Here is a 21,913-nt window from a genome sequence, read left to right as displayed (position 1 = left end):
CCTAATTGGATGGGATCGATGATCTTGCTGTTTGATCCCTCCCCCAACTCAACCAACCAAGCAAGAATCCTGATGGCAGTGTGCATTAGGAACGGCAGCTTTTGCGCATGCGTCGAAGTTCTTCGTTCATCGTCCGACAGGTGTCGTAGGTGTACTTCTCGCTATGTATCAGAAAATCTCCGCTATTGGCCACCGAATTTGGCGCTTTGACGTCTGGGCTTTTCCCACTTTACTGACGTAAGTAGGAGGCTTCAGTCATACAATAAGTCAACAGAGTGCTCGTCATACTTTAAGACGTCGATAAGTTACGCCAATAAAATATTGTGGCGTTATCAGAACGACATCCGACGTCCCGCCCTAGAACCATTTCTACATCTGATCCGTCGGTAAGGCCTCAAGCAACACATTTAAGTTTACTATTGCAGTAAACAAATTACAAATTGTAGACTCTTTCTCACAAAACTGAAAGTCAAACAAAATCTGTTTCTTATTTAGGGCAACTACTGGACATTGGTTTTACTACGCTGTGTAATAAAGAACAGATTTTATTTGCTCCTCGTAAATTATGAAGAGCCCACAAAACAGAAATAAAAGAGAAAAGGCTATATTTGATAGCTTAGTAAATATACCTTTCCAGGTATGTCGGCAGATATCGACAAAAATCTGAAGTTATTGGTTAAACAGCATATTTGCTTCAGCATCGTCTAGACGGCATTTGAGGTTTCACAACACCGTAGCGGAGCAGTAGCAAGAACTTCATTGTTGACAGCTGCGTCAACCAAATGCTCTGTTGCACATATACTATGTTAACGATAGATGTCTGTCCGACAGTAGTCGTTTCTAGGGGAGATCGAGGCGGAACGCCCCGTCTACCTTTTGGAGCAAGACGAAATTTTTTTTGCATAAATTAGAGACTGTTTATTCAATCATTTTTTTTATAAAATTTGCAAATGAAGATAACATAAAATAATGTATTTAGTTTGTTAAGTCAATAAAATAAGTCAGTGTATTTAAGACCGTTCCACTCCTTGCACGGGGCCGCATGGACTCCGCTGTTGGCCGGACGAAGTGGCCGTGCGGTTCTAGGCGCTGCAGTCTGTAACCGCGAGACCGCTACGGTCGCAGGTTCGAATCCTGCCTCGGGCATGGATGTGTGTGATGTCCTTAGGTTAGTTAGGTTTAATTAGTTCTAAGTTCTAGGAGACTAATGACCTCAGAAGTTGTGTCCCATAGTGCTCAGAGCCACTCCGCTGGTTTTTTACTTTCTTCGATGGCACATCTTACGCGTGAACCGGGCTTCATCGTCCCCAATATCTAGGTCAGTACCCCAGTGTCAATTCAAGCACCCAGTTTCTCCAGTCATTTTCGGTTCGTTGTGGAATGGGTGCGGGCATCCGTTTGGTTCTACGAACTGATAGACTAATCTGCGCAGTTCTTTCATAGTCATACCAAAATGTCACTTTTGCAGATCGTTAAGATATTTGACAAGTTCTAATTCTTGCTCCTTATTGAAAACACATTAATACTTTCCGCAGATTTTGTCAGTTGCTGAAATGGGAGTGTTCTCTTTCATTTTTAAGCATCGTTTTAAAGTAGTCAAAGGCACGACAAACTGTTATGATGCTTTGTCGTGGGTCATTGTTTTATAAATTAGCGAGTGAACAATTTTGGCTCTCCGTTTTCCATACATAATGACGTACCAGCTGCGAATGTGGAGGGCAGACCGTTCGTTAGAATCTGGGAAATGAAGAATAAAAGGCGACCGGGGACGAACGGACTGTACCAGTACACCATTCAGCCCCAAGCGCATATCTGTTAAGAAAATATTCAGCAACCACCGTAAACAGATTTTCTCCAACTGCATTGTATACAAAGATAGCTAAGAACATGCAGATTTAGGTGGGCTACACGTTGATTGTGAATAAAAAAATATGACATTGTTACCGATATTGGCAATGGTCTGAAAAGTTACAATAGAATAGCGAAATCTCTCACTTTTATAGTCAGATTACGAAACTTGCTCGCGATGACAGTTGCAACGTTACTAAACCATAACGAATATTGGTCTGTTAAATACTTGTTGGTCTGAGCGCACCCTAGCTCCTGTAGGCGAGACCGTTCTGGCTCGGTAGTTTATTCAGCCCTGGTCTCCCCTACATGATACTAGTTGAACGAACTGACGTTGTAGAAATGAAACTGACAGCGAGTGGTCACAGCCGCGGGCAGAAGAAAGGAACACAAGGATTCGCAAAAGTCAAGTTAATTCATAAATCGTCTTTCTTCTTGTGCCTTTGTGCATTTTGTTTTCCTTCGGTCAGTTTCCGCCACCTGTGTGCCTGCGTGCTTACGAAGGAGGCAGGGGGGGGGGGGGGTATGGAGGGGAGGTGGCGGGCTACCCCGCCACCCCCTCGGCGTAACCCAGTATCATAGAACTCAGTTTATGGTGCTCTACTGCATATCTAAATTGGACCTTACTGGGATTGCATTCTTAACGTCGCTCAACGTCTCCGACTTCCCTTGCAAGACGAAAGGTCGGCCTAATAATGTCTGCTTATCATTCAACCTATTTTACTCTGACTGAGTACACGGGGTGCAACAAGGGCTGTAAGCTGACCGTTTTCGGGATAGCGTTGGCATAATTCTCCGTAGTCAATTGCCGTTTGTCTTAACATTGTCTGTTTGTTTATTTCGCTAGCGTAACGCTTCTGTTTTTACTCTTTCAGAGCGTTCAGCATCTTTTTTTTATGGTGGTAATGGAGAAAACTATTTCCGCTCAGTTTTAGTGCAGACTTCGAATTTCTGTTTGAGCGACATCGCTATTTCATCGTCGGGTTACATAACGTGTAATCCATGAACTACTGCAGTAATTCGTTAGCATTATCCTAAATAATTAATTGATTATCTAAAAGTTGTTGACAGCTGCAGTGCTTCTGTAATATGGGTAGCGGAGAATTTGTAGCGACTCCAAAATTCATCCCATGACATTTTCTATCGCAGAGAGAACTAAAAGGCTCAGCAAGAAATGTGGGAATTCTTTATGTAGTGAGAACACACTTCCTGCCAAGAGCGAAGTTAAGTAATAAGAGAATTATTTTGAAATCAACGTTGTATGATTTATGATCCGATTCCGTTACTTACTGGAAGTTAGGCCGTGAATTTAATCGCACTGGTTCTGTACAGATGTTATAAATTCAGATTCAGCATAAATAACAACCTGCAATGAATACCACAACCTGCTTGATTGTCTTTCCATTCGCTTACGACGACAGTTCTCGTATATATATATATGATGATAGTCAATTGTCCTTTCAATTCAGATGTACATCGTGCTCGAACTCCTACGGGAATCGGCGAGATGCGGCGAGTAATGAAGCTAATGATCAGGGGTTTTACATTAGTAGTTAGTAGTATAAATTGAGAATTTGGGTCTGCCGCGAGGCGTCTCGGGGAGTCCGTGCCGTTGTAGTGACTACTGTGTCGAAATGGCGTAGTGGTTAATGTGTCTGCCTAGAAAGAAGGAGACCTGGGTTCGAATTCCAGTCCGGTACAAATTTTCAATTTGCCCCATTGATATAAATCAGTGCCCACTAGCAACTAACGTCTTCATATGCGGTGTATAGAAACCAAACATTCTCGGCCTTTGTGCCGCGTCAGTTCAGGGTAAAACCTCGAGCTTTCGACGATTACCTCCATCGTCTTCATCAGGAGCAACTGACTGTGTAAATGAGAATGTGCGAGGACTTAACCGCGAGAGCAGGTACACTTTCAGCGACGCTTGGAAGCTTGCTCTCGATGCAGAGAAGAAGCAGAGATATTCGTCGCAATGTTTATGCTACTATGGGACCGATGGCGCCACCAGCGCAGACGTCGACTCCATCTGTGACAGCGTTATCTTCACCACGCCAGCACTGACGGATATGCTCCGAGCCAGCAATTCCTACTATTACCAAGGAATTTAGATCTGATGATGATCTCTGTAGCAGATCAAAACCGATCACCTAAAAATAAAAAGTAACAGCTTATCTGCGACCTCGAACGTGTCTACTAAATAAATTATAATACGATGGTCGCTCAATACGTAATACTGCAAATTTTTTTCTCAGAACATATTTATTGTTAAGAGTCAGAATTTGGTAACAATATACATCAACGTGTCTTGTCCATGTCCTATTTTTCTACGTAGTCTCCATAACGTTCTATGGCCGTACGTCAATGTTGTGGAAGAGCATGTATTCCCTGCTGGTAAAAGCTATTGTCCTGTAGGCGTAGCCATGTTTCCACTGCATGACTGACACTCTCGTCATCTTCAAGGTGTGTTCCCCACAGAGAAACTTTAAGCGGCCCAAAGAAATGGAATTCCGAGGATGACAGGTCTGGACTGTAGGGCGAATGAGGCAGTGTATGGAACAGTGGCTGTGACAGGACGTCCCGAGCGTGGTTGATGATGGATCTCTGTTTCTGCATTTCCTGAAGCTGTAACTTGTTTTACCCATAGCACAACGCATTCGAGAGGACGACGTTTCAATCCCTCGTCCGTCCATCCTGATTTAGGGTTTCCGTGATTTCCCTAAATCGCTCCAGGCAAATGCCGGGATGGTTCCTTTGAAAGTGCACGGCCGACTTCCTTCCTCGTCCTTCCCTAATCCGATGAGACCGTTGACCTCGCTGTCTGGTCTCCTCCCCCAACACAACCCAACCCACAGCAAAACCGTACTCCTATCAACTGCACCATCACCATACACTGCACACAAACGATTATGGATGTTCACCACGGTTTCTTCTTCTGCACATAAGAATTCAATAACAGCACGCTGCTTGTGAGTCGTATGTAGACGCCATTTTGACGCTGTACTACGGCTCTACTATCTGCCAGAACGGTTTGAAACTTCACCGGCGCACAGAATAAATATCAAATGTGAAGCATCAACAAGGACGTTTGCCTATATATATATTAATGGCTTTTTAAAGAAATGTTGGGCGTTACTTATTGAATGATCCTCGCATTATTATATCGCTGTCTTCCTGCAACAATAGTCCATAGAATGTTTAGTATTTATTTACTGACCAATCGGAAGTCGTCTACGGGCTTTATAAGACCACCACAGCACAAGTTTAGACAGTCAGTTGCTCCTGGCGTAGACGACGGAGGTAATCGTCGAAAGCTCGAGGTTTTACCCTGAATTGATTTGTTGTTATAATTTTTTTTGGGTTATCAGTCTTCCGTCCGGTTTGATGTGTCCTGCCACGAATTCCTTCCCTGTGCCAACCTTTTCATCTCAGAGTTGCAATTGCAACCTACGTCCTCAATTATTTGTTGAATGTATTCCCATCTCTGTCTTCCTCTACAGTTTTTTTTCTCTTTACAGCTCCCTCTAGCACCATGGATGTTATTCCGTGATGTTTTAACACATGTCCTGCCATCCTGACCGTTCTTCTTGTCAGTGTTTCCCATGTATTCCATTCCTCGCCGATTCTGAGGAGAACCTCCTCATTCCTCACCTTACTAGCCCACATAATTTTCGACATTCTTCGATAGCACCACAGTTCAGATGTTTCGATTCTCCTCTGTTTCCGATTTCCCACAGTTCATGTTTCACTGCCATATAATGCTGTGCTCCAAACGTACATTCTCAGAAATTTTTTCTTTCAATTAAGTCCTTTGTTTGATATTAGTAGACTTCTCGCGGCCAGGAATGCCGTTTTTGCCAGTGCTAGGCTGCTTTCTAAGTCCTCCTTGCTCCGTATGTCGCGGGTTATTTGGTTGCCTAAGTACCAGAATTCCTTAACTTCACGTACTCCGTGAACCCCAAATCTGATGTTAAGTTTGTGGCTGGTTTCATTTCTGCTACTTCTCATTACTTTCGTCTTTCAGGCTGTCCATTGCATTCAGCAGCTACTGCTATCCTTTCACCCCGAATTTTAATCCCACTGTTGATTGTTTCTTTTATTTCCGTCAATGCTTCTTCGACGTACAGATCGAATGTAAGACAACTCCCCTGCCTCACATTCTTTTTTGTCCGACCACTGCGTTCTTCGTTTTTCAGTATTATTATTTTCTCTTCGTTCTTGTACATATTGTACATGGTGTTTATTTCCACCGTGTATAAACTCTATAGGGATTGACTGACGAGAGGATACAGAACAAAAAGAGTATAATGAACTTACGTACGGAAGTGCATGGTTTCCATGCTAGAGATCATTTATTCAATCATAAACTGTTGTAGAGACTACGGTCTAGTACGTGCTGTACCATGCAGCCACAGTTACAGTACGCATGGTTTCCTCCTAGAGGGTGGTACTCTTACTCATACGTAATTCCCTAGAGCCCCCTCGTCCCACAGTAATTGGTGACCTACTTTGTAGTGGATGTTCAAATGGCTCTGAGCACAATGGGACTTAACTTCTGAGTTCATCAGTCCTCTAGAACTTACAACTACTTAAACCTAACCAACCTAAGGACATCACACACGTCCATGCCCGAGGCAGGATTCGAACTTGTGACCGTAGCGGTCGCGCAGTTCCAGACTGTAGCGCCTAGAACCGCTTGGCCACCTCGGCCGGCCTTTAGTGGATGTGATACAGCGTTGTACACGATGGTTCCGTATTCGAATCGAGAGCTTCCGGAAATGGTGTTTACTTGAAGGCAAATGGCAACGGGCGGGCGGGCAGCGAGGGTTTATGAGGAGACCTATCCCCGCCCACTACAATTAGAGCATTCAATGTTTGCAACAATATTCAGCCGTTTGTCTGAGACAGGGTCGTTTCAGGAAGCAGGAAATCATGGAGAACGTACCCGAAATGTTCGGTCACCAGATTTGGAGAAAAATATGATTACCACTGTGGAAGGCGACCGCCATGACAGTACCAGGTAGTTGGCCTGCCAGTGAACGGTAAGCCAGACGACCGTGTGGAACATTCTCCGTGACAACTGTTACTACCCTTATCACTTACAGTGTGTGCAGGGCTTACTAGCCACAGACTTTCGACATCGGGAGCAATTTTGTCACTGGTTTCTTCACCAGGCAACCACGATTCTGGGCCGGCCGCGGTGGTCTCGCGGTTCTAGGCGCTCAGTCCGGAGCCGCGCGACCGCTACGGTCGCAGGTTCGAATCCTGCCTCGGGCATGGATGTGTGTGATGTCCTTAGGTTAGTTAGGTTTAAGTGGTTCTAAGTTCTAGGGGACTGATGACCAAAGATGTTAAGTCCCATAGTGCTCAGAGCCATTTGAACCATTTGAACCACGATTCTGGGATTTGTATCATCCGTCCTATTCACAGATGAGGCCACATTTAAGCGGAGTGATATCTTCAACAGTCATCTGTGCGACAGTATGCAGAACCCTCATGGTATGGTGACAGCAAATCATCAGCATCGGTGTAGCCGGAACATATGGGCCGGGATAATTCGCGACCCTATTTTGGAACCAGTCTTTCTTGCACTTCACGTAACAGTACGGAACTATCGACGTTTCTTGCGGATGGTTTTTGCCTCCCCTGCTGGAAGAAAAAAAAAATGGCTCTGAGCACTATGGGACTTAACTTCTGAGGTCATCAGTCCCCTAGAACTTAGAACTACTTAAACCTAACTAACTTAAGGACAGCACACACACCCATGCCCGAGGCACGATTCAAACCTGCGACCCCAGCAGTCGCGCTGCTGCAGACTGTAGCTCCTAGAACCGCTCGGCCACTCCAGCTGGCCTGCTGGAAGAAGTGCCACTGATGATTCGAAGAGTTATGTGGCTGCTACATGATGATGCTGCAGCCCAATTCACCGTTAACGTCCGGACGCGTCTGAATCGTGTCTTCCCTGATCATTGGATTGGACGAGAGGGTCCAGTTGCATGGCCTGCTCGTTCACCGGACCTCAACCCGTGCTACTTGTGGTTAAGGGGCCATCTCAAAAGCATTGTGTACGCAGAGCCCATTCCATGCTGCCTTTGACACTGTTCGGATGCCGCCTGACTGATGTGAACGTGTGAGACAGAACATACAACGGCGCGTACACACATGCATTGAGACACATGGAAACCATTTTCAACACATGCTGTAAGTGTGGCTGCATGGAACCGCAGTCTCTGTTACAATGTATGACTCAATAAATGATATCCAGCACGAAAACCACGCATCTCCGAATATAAGTCCAATAGACCTTTTTTGTTCTGTATCCTCTCATCGATCAATCCCTAGAGTTTGTACATGGTGGAAAAAATCACGCTGTAAATTACCCGTCTTTCCCTGTAGTTGTGTTGATATCATTACAAGCCGGCCAGAGTGGCCGAGGGGTTCTAGGCGCTTTAGTCCGGAACCGCGCGATCGCTACGGTCACAGTTTCGAATCCTGCATCGGGCATGGATGTGTGTGATGTCCTTAGGTTAGTTAGGTTTAAGTAGTTCTAAGTTCTAGGGGACTGATGACCTCAGATGTTAAGTCCCATTGTGCTCAGAGCCATTTGAACCATTTGTCATTACAAGTTTCTGGATCACAACATCCTATATTAAAGTTCGACAATAAGCAACATTTGTCTAGACCACTGTTGTTTTGGCGGTGGAATTCAGTTTCACTCTGTTTATGATAATCCTGCAACAAATGTACATCGTCATTCATTCTTTGGAGCCCTGTTTTAATATATGCGTTGGGCTCATCTAACGAAGCCCTTTGATTCTGTAATCGTAGGTGTATTTACGGTTTCCTACTGCGCCCCCACCTCGTCTTATGTGTGGCAGGAGGCTTGTTAATGCTGCAGCTCACTGGTGCAGGCCTAAAGAGGCGATCACCGCAGTATTGTGTGGGGTCCTTTGACTGCGGCCGGCCTACCCTCGCTCCCCGTGGCCTCATATTAGCCCGCTCACTCCTGCACCCCGCCTGGGGACGCCGCCGGCTCCCCCAAACGCAAAGTGTGAAACTGCGCCGGGATCGCAAATAATTTGCAGCGAAAACAGATCGCCGGCGGGGATGAAAGCGCGCGCCGGAGCGTGCCGGGATTAGCCGGCCATTAGGCGAGCTGCGGACCACTGGGTCGGCAAACATTGTTTTTATTTGGGCGCGCGCGACAATAGGACGCCCCGCCTGGGGTGGCGCCGGCACGCGTGGCCACGCGTCCCGCTGGTGGGAAACCCGGCCCCCTGTGCGACATGCAGCCGGGGCCGCTTTCCCTGTTTGAGTCTAAAGTTAAACACGGAAAACTCTAAAGCCGCCAGTCCTTCATTCTGCCTACTTTGCAATAAGAATATTGATTACGATACTCTGCGTTCAATGGAATACGTATACCATGTGAGGTTCCAACATCCACGTAACGAATAACACGGCGTAGGAAATGCCAGACACGCGGGGGAGATGACTTCATTTGAAAAGTGCTGGAGCTATGAGACTTGTTGTAGAAGTAAATAGGGGAAGTTGGCGGCATAATCCAGTAGCTAAGGAGAAACCCAGATAAAAATAACAATTTTCAGTTGAAACCTTCCTGTCTTCTCCATACCTCTTTTGTTAATGAAAACATTTCCTTTTACAATAAACTATGAAACCTTTCCTTAGGATTTCTATCTCTTGCTTAATAATAACAAATGAAATCTTCCCTTTGAAATTTATTCTCTTTCTCAATCTTAGCATACAAATTTAATTGCTGCTTATTAAAAGTGATTTTCTGATTATTTCGACGAAACATAGAATGTGTCGTCGTCGTGGCCCTCAGTCGTTATCTGCAATAACCCAAAACTGTTCCTTACCTTTTTTACTGTTACTGGATCGCCATCTGACTGCTACATCGAACTGCGACATGAATATACTCTATTAACTGCTGGTGGGCTGTCATAATAAGTGGCTGTATTTGTTACCAAAGCTAACGTTATTCTTTAATAGCAAAGCTGACATTATTCTTCAATTAATTTGACTGAAGTTACGTAATTCATAGTTACACTTTTTCTTGACAACAATAAAATGTTTTGCAAAGTTCTATGTTGATGGTTTTTGGGATGGATTATAATCAGTAATAAAACATTGCTGGCAAACATTAATTATATTCTGAAAACGCTTCAAATATTCACTGTTGGTAATGAAATGATTTTACAAACGTTCAAATGGGACTTACTTTTTACAATAAACTTACAACTAGCAATGCGCAAACATACCTTCAGTAGTCTTGAGTTTCTCAAAAAAATAATTCAATAATATTAGTTCCTCTTATTATAATAGTTAGCTGTTGTCTCTGTACATCCGTTTATAATCTCTTGTAAATCATAGCTGGTGGCTGGCAGGCACACCGCTCCTCTGAACCTCTCGCTTCAGACCTGCTACCGACTCGCTTCACTTCTCGCTTACTGCTGACTTCCTACGAACTCTAACGTGCGGTGTCTCCTGCCAACAATGCTTTCTGGTGCAGGCAATACCTCCTAATATTACAAAATGCATCAATGCGCGGTCTTTCCCGCTCTTTTCTTAAAATGTAGCCATACGCGGTCTTTCCCGCTCTTTTTAAAATCATATCAATTTGCGGCCTTTCTTGCCAACAATACTTTGGTGCAGACATTTCCTGCTACTACAATTACTTCCAACATGACAATTATTTGTTATTCCTACTTAATCCTATTAATAAAATATAACATCTTTCATAAATTGTGGTTTAACAATAGACAATAGAAATATACACATCTTACAGAGTGCAGAGTGTTGGAACTTCAAATTTATTTCAAGATAAACAAAGTATGGACAACATGTATGAAATATGAGGACTTATTTTTGATGATTTAAATTGTATTTAATACTAGCGAAACCGGCAATACACCGCAGTTGGTAAGTATGTATGGAAATTTCATATACATGCTAAATTCCTTGACCCCTCTCTGAGCTCATCTTCTCCGTTTTACTCGACACTCTAATGAACGTTCGGACGGACACACACTATATATTTATGTACTATATGTATGTACATTATATATATATTACAAAAATATATAGTGTGTGTCCGTCCGAACGTTCATTAGAGTGTCGAGTAAAACGTGTATTAAGTCGATCAACAACTTTTCGAGATTTTCGGTAACAACGTTTCCCCTTATTCTACACATGTACTTATGTGTTATTTTGTAACCGGTCAAACAAATGGTTCAAATGGCTCTGAGCACTATGGGACTTAACATTTTAGGTCATTAGTCCCCTATAACTTAGAACCACTTAAACCTAACTAACCTAAGGACATCACACACATCCATGCCCGAGGCAGGATTCAAACCTGCGACCGTAGCAGTCCCGCGGTTCCGGACTGCAGCACCTAGAACCGCACGGCCACCGCGGCCGGCTAACCGGTCAAACCAATTTTTTTTTCTTATGAAAGCATGTGACAGCAGAACTGTGAAACTGAACGCATTTTTTTTTATTTTCTTTTACATAGCAAAAATACCATTATCGTCCACAATTACGAACACAACAAAAAAATCATACGAATAGGTCTAGTCGTTCACAAGTGATGATCTTTCATAACTGATTTTAATTTCCGACTTTTTCTGTGCATTTTGCGAAAAAAAGTCTCACTCAGACCTCGTCTTGACAATTATGAACACAACAAAGACAAAAATCAACCGAATGTGTCAGGCCGTTCTTAACTGATGATATTTCATACATGCGGCAATTGATTTTTATTTATATCGATAACTCAGCATTGTGCCATATACGGCAGTACCCCATGCCTTGGCGTAAAAGCAGGTACTTTGTGGGGTACAAACCGGCAGTGTTATGATTTCCATCTGCGTCTTGGGAGACATCGATACTCATGCAAATCATATTCAGTCAACCCTCTACAGCAGGCTGTTCCAACCGAGCTCCAGGGAGCCGGTGCGCTCCGGAGCGCTCACTGCGGCAGCGCGGAGCCCACGTGGAGGGGGAAAGCGAACTCACTGCCCCCTGGCCGCATGCAGCCGCAACTGATGCAACAATCCGTGTTTAATGACAGCTATGACTAGCCGCGGGAGCCCTGTACCTCTATTGGAGCATACCTTGCTATTGATTGAGAGGGATGGTCATCTGCAGTGTCTTGTATGTCATAAAGTATTTAATTCTGCGAAGAGGTACAATATACAACGACATTATACACGTTTTCACGCAGCGCAGCGCAGGTATAAGGCGTTGAACGCAGAGAACAGGTAGCCAGGCTTAAGAACGACATACCAGGAGACGTAAGTCTAAAAACGGTTTCGTAATACGGAGGGTATCAAAATATCCGATGTAGCTCGTGTTCTGTAATGCGTTTATAATTTTCAGGTGAACGAGAGCGGAGAAAACACTACTGAATCTGCAATTCCAGCAAGCTACAGGGTCGCTCACATCATTACGACGAGTGGCAAGCCGCTTTCGGTGGGACCACTCGTAAAATCGTGCATGGTAGCAGTTGCAGAATGTTTGTTTCCAAGGGAGGTGCAGGCAATTGAAGAGGTTTGCCTGTCGAAGCAAAGAATGTCTCGTCGAATCCTGGACATGGCAGCGGATTTAGAGACACAGCTGAGGAAAAAGGCGGAGAGCTTTGTGGCATTTTCGGTAGCGCTTGTCGAAAGCATCGACATACCGAACTGTGCTCAGCTTGCAGTCTTTGTGCGTGGCGTCGACATGGAGCTGCAAGTAACTGAAGAATTATTGGATGTGGTAACACTCGATTAAACCCGCAACAGGACGTGACATTTTTGAAGCTGCTTGTGAATCAGTGGACAATATGAATTTGCCGTAGGATAAGCTCCATTCTATAGCGACAGACGGTGCACCACAAGTGATCGGGCGTCACCAAGGTTTTGCTTCTCGTTTGAAAAATAAACTCAGGGACGAATTAGGGAAAGACATTTTGACTCTTCATTGTTTTATTCACCAAGAGGCACTGTGTGCTGAAACAGTAGAGCTAGGTGGCGTAATGAAAGATGTCATGAAGTGTTTCGGTATGAATCATCGCCAATTCAAAGGATTCCTGAATGATATGGAAGCGGAGTATGGGGATATACCTTACCACAGTACAGCTCGTTGGCTGAGACTGGAATAAGTCCTTGATGTTTTCTTTGCTATTCGTGAGGAAATATCCTTTTTTCTCGAAATGAAAGGGGAAGAAATGCGTTGTCTGAAAGATATAAAATTGATATCAGACCTGGCGTTCCTAGCTGACATAACTATGCATCTGAATAATTTAAATCTGTCATCGCAGGGCAAAGGGCAGCTAATCGTTGACGTGCACGACCAGATCAAAGCGTTCATGGAAAAGTTACGTTTATTTGAGAGGCAGATGAGTAACGGACATTTAACGTTCTTCAATCGTCTTGCTTCTTTAAAAATACCTGAAGGTAATACTTTCGGCGATTACCAAGCAAAGTTAAAGCAGCTCATCAAATCGTTTAAATCAAGATTCCGAGACCTCACTAGTTTGGAAATGGAACTTGAGGTGTTCAGCACTCATTTTTCAGTTTGCCCCGATGACTTGTCATCGTCACTTCAATTGGAGATTGTATATTGGCAAAATTCAACTTTGTTGAAAGAGAGGTACTACAACACGTTGGATTTGTCACGATGGTATCGTTCATTACAGCAAAAAACATTTCCCAAGCTTCACAACAATACCACTCAGATCATGTGCATGTTTGAATCTACGTATTGTTGTGGGCAGCTTTTCTCAGCAATGAAGAGTAAAAAGCAAGGAACTATCGTTTCTTCAGGATGCAGCAATGAAGGCCATCCTCCGCATTAACGCTGCGAACATTTTGGCGCCTGATATTTCCGATCTTGCAATGAAAAAATGGTTCAAATGGCTCTGAGCACCTGAGGTCATCAGTCCCCTAGAACTTAGTACTACTTAAACCTAACTAACCTAAGGACATCGCACACATCCATGCCCGAGGCAGGATTCGAACCTGCGACCGTAGCAGTCACGCGGTTCCAGGCTGAAGCACCTAGAACCGCTCAGCCACTCCGGCCGGGCTCTTGTAATGAAAATAAAATGTCAAGCTACAGAGGCCCAATAAATTTAGTATGCAATTTCTTGTAAAACAGTTGTTTCTTATTTATTTCCTGAACATCGTATTTCCTGGTGTAGCATGTCACCACATCTTAGCAGCTAAGAGTATGAGGTTGTCGATCTTCTAAGACGCAGCTGGCACACCAAAACGCTTGCCTCGCCGCCTGCCTCAGCCAGCCGTGCCCACTGGAATGGTCACAGCGAGCGACACGGCTCCCTGGAGCAGGGAGCGCTCCGCGGCTCACAACGGAGCCGACGAGCTGGAACAGCCTGCTCTACAGTGTTCAAGGGCCCACTTCCCACATTTTAAGTACTTTGCCCACTCATCTCATTTTCTTGTTGACGAGTTGATCTCCTTGCAAAGAAAAAAAGGTATTTCATTCACATCTTCAGAACAGCTGTTTGCCTCACATGTCGTCGGAGTCTTGAAATTTTTTTTTTTTTTTATGGTCTGGACCCAGAGTCCTTCAACAAGATTTTTTAACTAGTCGGGAAGATGCTTTTGTTACTTTGAGTTTATTTTAGTAGGGAGACTCAATGATCAAGGCGCATTTACCTCTTCACCTAGCTGACGATGGTCTCTCGTAATGAGGAACTGGCTTTACCTCTCCGGTGATACAGTGAATGAAGACTGTTTGCACATGACTCGACGAACCACGATGTAGAGGAAAATACCCATCTTTTCAAACTCTGATAGGTAATTGTGCATTGTTGCTGTTCTAGTATATACAAGTCCGAACAGCAGAGCTATTTGGTACTCAGTTGCCACTCTTCCCGGAGGGCAGGCTGTTAAGCTATGTCTTAATTTCCTGACAGTGTAAAGTGTCCCATCTCAAATAAAAACTTACATCTTCATTAAGGGATAATTAATCAAATTATTAGTGACAGAAATAATATAAAAACCCACTCAAAATAATTGTAAATTATGTAAATAATTAGAAATAGGGGTTATTAAAACGTGTATACATAAGTAGCGTACAGTTAAAAGCATAGCCTTCTTATGTTCCTCATATGAGTTATATGTAACGAAGTCATGTGTTAATATCAGGTGGTCCCGGTTTTACCCCATTGCTTCTGCCCGATTTTACCCCAACCGTACCTTATCTGCAAAATTTCTTCCGCACAAGAAAGAAGGAGCAGAATTGTTTAACAAGGCATATGCTCATAAAGCCTGTTAATGATGCTATTCATTGTATTACTAGTTTCACATAGTAATACGAGTGTTAAAATCCTTATTTAACACAAAATATCGCAGAGTAAGATACACAATCACAAAATTCAAAATTTTTTTTTTTTTTTCAACAACAACGCGTCTGACTCTACCAAATCGCATGGCGGTACTGAAGTTGCCGACTGTCTTCACTGTCTAACGGCCAAAAGACAACGTGTACAGAAACATGAGGGTCCCTGGTATCAGCCCTATACCGGATTATACCCCATCTTCCCCTATATAGCCTGACAAAGCAGCGAGACACGCAGAAGGGGAAGAGGAAACGAAGCAGACCTCCACGGGTTGAGAGGGAATGTGATGTTATTTCAGTGATTACAAAATCGTATCAGATTTACAAAGAACATGGTACCACGAGCTCACAGATTTGACGTCCATTCTGGTCTCGTGCATGTTTCATTGAGGGTAGATCTTGCTCGTCACGAGTGGACCTCCATATCACGTAGACAGTTCATACAGACTCGTGCCATCTGTGGTGGAACACCGTCTGTTCAAAAATGACACAATGATATTGTCATATGGGAGGTAACACGTGAGGCCACATCTGTGACGTATTGGTGCATTAGAGTTCCCTAGTCACTACCAGCATTTACATGAAATCATACCCACGGCTCCCCAGGAGTAAAACAGCTGTGCCTCTCCAAAAGCTGGAGTGTCGCCGCCATACTCATCTATAAAGGTCATTCGGGCCACGCGGGATTAGCCGAGCGATCTATGGCGCTGCAGTCATGGACTGTGCGGCTGGTCACGGCGGAGGTTTGAGTCCTCCTTCGGGAATGGGTGTGTGTGTGTTTGTCCTTAGCATAATTTAGGTTAAGTAGTGCGTAAGCTTAGGGACTGATGACCTTGAGAGGTGGCATGAGCCCCCTCTCATATTTCTATCTTACAATTTTCCTCTCTAATTGCATGCAGTGAAAAGTCGCTATTCCTTCAGACGCGGACTTCCCACGCAGCGTCTCTCGTCACCCGGGTGGTCCAGTGACAGGCGGGCTCTCCTGATCTGGAAAGGGTTAAGCCGACGGGTGTGAGGAAGTCGAGTGAATGCTTTGCAGACGCCGACATTGTCAAAAGACACGCCCGGAGGGGTCTGAAGTAGCGGCTGGGCTAGAGGTTCCGTTACTTTGCAGAAACTTAGCGAAAACACTTTCTGGCGGGCTACCAGCGAGGCGTGGGAATGACCTGTGTACCCAGGCAGTTGTGGGGGGAAAATTACCGCGCTTTCTGCAAAATAGTAACTGTGATTGGCTTGCTCAGGGCATAGCTCCGTGACGTAGCAAAATCAGCGCAGAAATTGGCGCCAAGAATCTCCATTGGTGGAATGGTAGTGCTCCGACAATAGAGTGGAATTTTCCGCCGGTTTTCGAGTTGCTGATTGGAACGTTTAACCACGGCCACTGTCGTGGGGGCGGGAATGTTGTGTGTTCCGCCTGTACGGGTGCTCTAGGTAGTCGGCTCTCACCTTTTGGTCGAGGACGTCAAAGCAACCACCCATCGCCTCCGGTACGCCAAATCGTGTTCTTGCAGTTAAGAAGACAGATTGGTAAGGTATGTCCCAAGCACCGGCAGACAGGGGTTTTCCTAGGTGATAATCAGAGCTCAGCAGAGCGCGCCTGTTCGTCTTTTTCCAACTTTGTTCTGTCTTGGGTAGCAGCAATTAATGTTGGGTTGGCTATGTGTTTTCTCTTAAGATTTGAGTTGCAAGGAATTGGCTCCACATACCACTTCGTCATAATCCTCACAATCTAGTTTAGGGACAACTTCACATTCACAGCGTTTGTTTGAGTATCCAATTTGAGCCAATTTGATGTATTGTAAATGTTTCATGTGTTTTTGTTTATTATTTTGTGTTTAGTCTTAATAAATCATATTGTTATTTTTGGACAGAACTTTCATTCTGTTAATTGGTAGAGCAACCCTATCATTCCTCACTATGTTAATGAAACCTTCGTTTATTTAACTTATTTATCAATTAAATTATTGCAGGTGCCAAACTCTCTTCTACTCCACTGGCAGGGTTGATTAGAGTCAGTTCGCGTATTTTTTTTTAAATCCTTGTGCAACTGCAAAAGTCGGAGTTAGAATAGAGGGGGCTTAGAGCATCATTTACATGTGTAGATTCTAGAAGAATTTAGTGTTAAATACACTGCTAGCCCCGGCACCTCGCAACCTTAGCAGTTAAGTCCCATAAGATTTCACGCACATTTGAAAATTTTTGGTCATCCGGGCTACTGCAGAGCCGTGAACCATCGTTGAACATGATGTGATGCCATTCATCAGCAGTCCACGCTTCCCACCCAGGGCACCACTCGAAACACAACCGTTCGAGGTGTGATGTTAATGGCAGTTTACGCAAAGGGCGGCAGTTGTCTAGCCCGGCTGCTGCGGGGTGACACATGATGTTGCAGGGATTCTATTGTGTTCTCGGATGACAGCGCAAATAAAGACGCTACGCTGTATTTGGTGCACAGCAGGGCGATCTTCCCTTGTGGTAGTCAGATGTGGCCGACTGGAACCTTCACGATAAGTATCCTTTCTTCACGTTCTCATGCAGTCCAGCATAGGAACACAGCCACGTTAGAATGCCCCACAAATCTGGACATCGCACGATTCGACCAGCCGGCCTAACGGACACGCACAATGAGAGGCTTTTCAAATTCTATCATATGTTGATGACGCTGTCTCACACGAGTGACGATATCTCCGTGCCATTCGCAGTGATCACTCAACATCTGACGCTGCTCACGCCCCTTATATACCCTAGCATGCCTGCTAACAAAGCCGAACATGAACAACACTAGTGCAGTGTGGTAGCTGTTCTACCTGTCACAGAGAATTACATCTCTATTCGCCGGCCGGAGTGGCCGAGCGGTTCTAGGGGCTACAGTCTGGAACCGCGCGACCGTTACGTTCGCAGGTTCGAATCCTGCCTCGGGCATGACTGTATGTGATGTCATAGGTTGGTTAGGTTTAAGTAGTTCTAAGTTCTAGGGGACTGATGACCTCATAAGTTAAGTCCCATAGTGCTCAGAGCCATTTGAACCCATCTCTATTCATGTACACACCCACCAATGATGTGTACGTTTATAAAGTTAATTTCAGATCCCCCATATCTTCTGGGCGCGTCACTTTTTTTGTTAGTGTACACTGATCAGCCAGATCATTATGACCACCTACCTAATAGCCGGTATGTCCACCTTTGGCACAGATAACAGCGGTGACGCGTCGTGGCATGGAAGCAATGAGGCCTTGGTAGTTCGCTGGAGGGAGCTGGCACCACATTTTTACTCACAAGTCACTCAATTCCCGCAAATTCCGAGGAATGGGGCGATGAACTCAGGCGCCATGTGTTCGACCGGGCTCAGACCTGGCGAGTGGGGGACCAGCACATCCACTGGAACTCGCCACTGTATTCCTGGAACCACTCCATCACACTCCTGGTCTTGTTACATGGCGGATTACCTTGCTGAAAAATGCCAATGACTTCGGGAAACATAATCGTCATGAAGGGATGTAAGTGGTCTGCAACCAGTGTACGATACTTCGTCGCCGTCATAGTGCTTTGCACGAGCTCCACTGAACGCACGGATGCCAACGTGAATGTTCCCCAGGGTGTAATAGAGCCGCTGCCAGCTTGTCTTCCTCCCGCAGTACAGGTGTCAAGGAGCTGTTCCATTGGAAGACGACGGATTCGCGCCCTCCCATCGGCATGACGAAGAAGGTATTGGGATTCATCAGACCATGAAACACTCTGCCACTGCACCAACGTCCATTGCCGATGGTCACGTACCCTTTTCAGTCGTGGTTGCCGGTGTCGTGGTGTTAACATTGGCACGTGCAAGGGTCGTCGGCTGCGGAGGCCCACCGTTAGGAGTGTTCGGAGCACTGTGTGTTCAGACACGCTTATACTCTACCCAGCACTAAAGTCTGATATTAGTTCCGCCACAGTTCGCGGCCGCTTTTGTTTTACCAGTCAGTCCAGCCTACGACGTCCGACATGTGCAATGAGGGGCAACCGCCCAACCGCACGATGTCTGGAGCTTCAACTCGGTTGCACCACGTGTTGAAGACACTCACTGCAGCACTCCTCAAACACCCAACAAGTGGCACAGTTTCCGGAATGCTCGTGCCGAGCCTCCGGGCCATTACAATCTGACCGTCAAACTCACATAGATCGCACGCCCCATTCTATACACGGACAGCACGCTCACTAATACTACATACATCGTGCGCGTGTCTGACCAGCAGTCATTCCCCCCGTCAGGGGAAGCCGCTATCGCCTGGACAGGTTTATATCGATAGTAGATCGGTTCTCATAACGTTCTACCTAATCAGTGTATAAAATGTTCGGGCGATGAACAAATAACGCAGTATAGTTCACTTTTTGTTCTTCTTTGTGTGCGTGTGTTTCTGTGCGGTAGTTTCGAGTTCATACTGAGCACATCAACGAAAGTATTAGTTACTGCATGCATTTACCGTTCAACGCCCACTTAAGCGTTGATAGTGAATCTAATTCGGCAAGAGTGGCAGTCCGTATGTTTCCTCAGGATGCCATATACCTCTGAAGCCGATCATCGTTGGCTGAATCCCTTAGAGCTATCAAATTGCAGTAAAGTTAAAGTTTCAGCTCTTCCAAATAAATCCAGATGTTTCCTGTGGGATTAATTCATCTGGCCTGACGAGTTTCCGTAGAGTGTCTGCATGTTCATCAAACTAGGAAGTATGTGTGCAGCGCTATGAACATGGCTGTTCTCATTTGAGAAGACGGGCGCGTCTACAGCATACTCGTCATGAAGATGTGGAAGAAAGGGCAATACTTGGTCACTGAGCTCGTTGAAATAAACATCCTGGTTCATGTTCGCAGGCACCTCATTAAGTGGGTTCACAAATCAGCACGGTTTTAGAAAGCATCGCTCGTGCGAAACTCAAGCTGCCCTTTTCTGACATGAGACCCTGCGACCCATGGATGAAGGGCAACAGGCGGATTACATATTCCTAGATTTCCGGACATCATTTGACACGGCGCCACACTGGCGACTCTTAGCGAAGATACAAGCATACAGGGTAGGTTCCCAGAGTGACTCGAAGATATCCTAAGTAACAGATTCCAGTACGCCCAGACTGCGAGTGTTCTTCAGAGACGAGGGTATCGTCAGGGATGCCCCAGGGAAGTGTTGAACGACTGCTGTTTATTTTCTGTATATATAAATGATCTGGCGGGGCAGGGTAATCAGCAGTCTACGGCTGTTTGCTAATTATGCCTTGGTGTATGGGAAGGTGCCGTCGTTGATTGATTGTAGGAGGACGCAAGATGACTTAGACAAAATTTTTCGTTATAGTAATGAACGACAGCTAGCTCTAAATGTACAAACTGTAGATTAGTAGCAAAAACAAACTATAACGTTCGGATACAGTATTAGAAGTGAGCTGTTTGAAACAATCAAGTCGATTAAATATCTAGGTGCAACGATGAAAAGCGGTATGAAATGGAATGAGCATTTAAGGACTTAGTAGGGAAGGCGAATGGTCGAGTTTGGTTTATTCGGAGAATTTTAGGAAAGTATGGTTCATCTGTAAAGGAGACCTCACGTAGGGCACTAATGGAATCCACTGTCAAGTATTGTTCGTGTGTTTGGGATCCGGACCAGGTCGGATTAAAGGAAGATATCGAAGCAGTTCATTGGCGGTCTGCTATATTTGTTACCGGTAGGTTAGAACAACATGCAGCTAATACGGAAATGCTTCGTAAACTCAAATGGATATCACTGGAGGGGTTCTTTTAGAAGAGCAAAATTAAAAAAATGTAGAAAATTGGCATTTGAGGCCGACTGAAGAACGATTCTACTCCTGCCGCCAACGTACATCTCACGTGAGGACCATTAAGATAAGATTAGAGACATAAGGGCTTGTATGGAGGTATATAGACAGTTGTTTCTCCTTCGCTCTATCTGTGAATGAAACCTACAATTATAGCTAAAGGGATGTAAGGTGAAAGGTTAGCACCTGTAACATGATGTGTCATTTCCTGTTACTACCTTTTTGATATAATACCTCAGAAACAGTGAAAGGGTCCTATAGTCTCCTTTCATTATCATTTTATTTGGTATCGCATCAGAGAAGACTGAGCTATGATTCAATCTAGCCGTAGCCTATTTCTTTCTACGCTATGCAAGCATCATATGGCAGTTATGTTGGTCCTTGTTCTCCTATTCCAAAACTCTCTGGCATGCGTGAGTGAATGAATGTGGATGTGTTCGATTTTACTGTACAGTGGTTTAGGGTGCTGCAGGGAATCAGCGGTAGTCTTACAGAATGGCCAACGCTTGTAGTTTTCAGGTAGGCGAAGAGGTTGGTTCCCTTTGTGTGACAGCTACTGGTGTTAGGTTGGTGCCGCGCGGAATTAGCCGAGCGGTCCAAGGCGCTGCAGTCATGGACTGTGCGGCTGATCCCGGCGGAGGTTCGAGTCCTCCCTCGGGCATGGGTGTGTGTGTTTGTCCCTTGGATAATTTAGGTTAAGTAGTGTCTAAGCTTAGGGACTGATGACCTTAGCAGTTAAGTCCCATAAGATTTCACACACATTTGAACATTTTTGTTAGGTTGGTGGCGGAAACCTCATCTCCGGGTTTTCCTGGCCACGGTGTCGTGCGGGAGAAGTTTTAGAGTGGGACGGACAATCGGCATCCAGCTTTCCGAGGGTCTGCAGCTGCGGAGTT

This window comes from Schistocerca americana, chromosome 1 (genome assembly GCF_021461395.2).
Source record: "Schistocerca americana isolate TAMUIC-IGC-003095 chromosome 1, iqSchAmer2.1, whole genome shotgun sequence".
NCBI lineage: Eukaryota > Metazoa > Arthropoda > Insecta > Orthoptera > Acrididae > Schistocerca > Schistocerca americana.
This window is presented reverse-complemented; position numbering follows the sequence as displayed.